Source organism: Aethalodelphis obliquidens, unplaced genomic scaffold, assembly GCF_003676395.1.
Source record: "Aethalodelphis obliquidens isolate GAN/ISIS:26980383/991018 unplaced genomic scaffold, ASM367639v1 scaffold11, whole genome shotgun sequence".
NCBI classification, from domain to species: Eukaryota; Metazoa; Chordata; class Mammalia; order Artiodactyla; family Delphinidae; genus Aethalodelphis; species Aethalodelphis obliquidens.
The window spans coordinates 15,711,707-15,714,574 of record NW_020837955.1 but is presented as its reverse complement, the minus strand read 5'-3'; positions in this window follow the sequence as shown (position 1 = coordinate 15,714,574).

Below are 2,868 nucleotides of genomic sequence, written 5' to 3'. Positions count from 1 at the left end.
GGCCCCGCCCCTACCTTCCCTGTTTACTTGGCGACGAGTAGACACGACCCCTCGCGGGCGAACGGTAGCCAATCAGAAACCATGCCTACGCAATAGCGTCCTCAGCACTTTTCGCTGATCACTTTCTGTGAAGACTGCGCATGCTCCAGGAGCCAGCCCCGGGTCAGACACTCCTTCTGCTCTTACCAGCCCAGCCCCGCCCTTAGATTCCGATTGCTGGCCCTTGTTTGGAAGTTTACAATAAAGCAGCCAAGCTCCTCAGTCACACATCCTAGTGATGTATATATGTCATTCCTAATCTCCCAATTCGTCCCACCCTCTCCTTCTCCCCCTGTGTCCTCATGTCCATTCTCTACGTCTGCGTCTCTGTTCCTGCCCTGCAAATAGGTTTATCTGTACCATTTTTCTAGATTCCACATATACGTGTTAATATATGATATTTGTTTTTCTCTTTCTGGCTTACGAAAGCACGGAGTCAAACTCTGGACCGCCAGAGAGGTCCTACATCATTGATCTTATAGGACTATATATTTGGTCAATCATTTCAAGTCAGCTAATCATCATTAATTTTATCAGAGGCTCAGTCACACATTTGGTAATGTGAGAAACAATCCTGTAAAACAGGCAGAATACAAGTAATATAGCTAGTAACATTAATAAAGTCATAAGTATTTATGCTAAGAACTTCTCTTATGTGCAGGCTAGTATCTCCCCAGGTCGTCTAATCAGTCTGTTCTTCACTAATCGCTATCTTTAAGGGAAATGATACATTGGAATTGTACATAAAGTTCACCAAATATGTCTGTACACACAAGGATTGAGAAAGGAATGTTATTTTCTAAGGAGTTATATGGTTGGCGCCAGAAGAAAAATTGATCTTGTATTTCTGCTACTGGGGAGGTCTGGTTAATGCATAATGCAGATGCACAATGCACACTAGAGAGGAAGAAAGCCCAAACTGGCAGAGAAAATTTTTAGGTTTTTCTTGTCTTGCCTTAAAATGTGAATGTTTATTTCATCATTGGGAAAAGAGTGAATCAAAGACATTTGAGTTTGAACTCCAGTGCCACACTTATTATTTTATATGTTACTTAACTTTCTAAGCCTCAGTGTCTTCCTCTATAAAATGAGAATAATCATCCCTTCCTCAACTGGTTAAATAAGAATCAAGATAACGTACATAAAAACTTAGCATAGGGCTTCGCTGGTGGCGCAGTGGTTGGGAGTCCGCCTGCCGGTGCAGGGGACACGGGTTTGTGCCCCGGTCCGGGAGGATCCCGCACGCCGCGGAGCGGCTGGGCCCGTGGGCCATGGCCACTGAGCCTGCGCGTCCGGAGCCTGTGCTCCGCAACGGGAGAGACCACAACAGTGAAAGGCCCGCGTATAGAAAAAAAAAAAAAAACTTAGCATAGTGTTTAGTACATAAAAAGCACTCAACGAATGGTAGCTTTTTATCACTGCTCAGGTTATTGGGGTTTTAAAAATATTTATTTATTTATTTATGGCTGCGTTGGGTCTTAGTTGCGGCACGCAGGATCCTTCACTGGGGCATGTGGCCTTCTCTCTAGTTGTGGCACGCCAGCTCCAGAGCGCATGGGCTCTGTAGTTGCAGCACGCAGGCTTGGTTGCCCCTCAGCATGTGGGATCTTAGTTCCCGACCAGGGATCGAACCACAGTCCCCTGCATTGGAAAGCTGATTCTTAACCACTGGACCTGAGGTTATCGTTGATGTTGTTTTTGTTTTTACGTTTAAAGTAACCAACAGACTAGAGGCATGGGTTTTCTCAAAAGATGACTAGACCCCTTGTAACCAATATTTTAAAATCATTCTTTCTTGAATCTAATTATTGCCACAACTAAGTAGAAGTACTGAACTGAAAGAATCGTTTAATTGTACGTACGGTGTTAAAAAACAAAATTCAACTGGGTAAATTTTAAAGATCTTACGGGCTTTATTCAATGATTCATGAATTGGGCAGCATCCCACGTAGCAGATAGAAAGGAGCTCTGAGGAGCTGTACAACATGAAAGACCTTTATAGGCAGTGGGCCAAGGAAGTTATAGCTGAAAGCAGATTGGTTGTGGCAGCGTTCACCTTCCTTTCGGGCCGGGATGCAGGGGTCTATCAGAAAGATTACCTCACTAGTGCTGACCAGGTGAGTCCAGATTGCCTCATTTAAGATTTCATGTCTGGGAGAGGCTGAAACTATAATTAAGTAAAGTATTAAGTTTGGGTTTAGTGACAGGGCTTAGCATAGGTGACTCCCTTTGGGGCCTGTTGTCTTGTTTTTAACAATGAGAATATCTTAAACTTTTTTTTGCCAAATAAACCATTCTAGGCAAAGGTCCATACAGATGGTTCAATTTCCCCTTTCAGTTACAAGACATGTTATTTCCTTTTCCTAACAAGACATCAAATAATTAACTAATACTTGCCTCTTATGTCCCAGAGGCCATAGCCACAGAGATGACCTCTTAGTATGATTCATCTCATTTAGCCCCTAAGCTTCAAATTATGGTCAAGGAAAGCTCCAAGATTCAGAGTTCTCCCTTGAATTCTGAGTTTTCTCTATGGAAAACCCTCAGAAATTATTTCTGTATTTACTTCTTAGAACTTGATTCTCCTTTTACTGAAAAGTGTCAATACATTCTCTATTGCCTTTTAAGAGCTAGCACGTACCAAATGCTAAGCATGTGGCAAATATTGTTCTTTGTCCACTACACAGATTAAGCCACGTAACCGGCATTACAGCCCCTATGATGTTGGAAACTGAGTAAAGTAACTTGCTTGTGGTCATGCAGCTGGTAAGTGGCAGAACTGGATCAAAATCCAGGCAGACTAGCTCCATGCTTTTAACACTATATTGC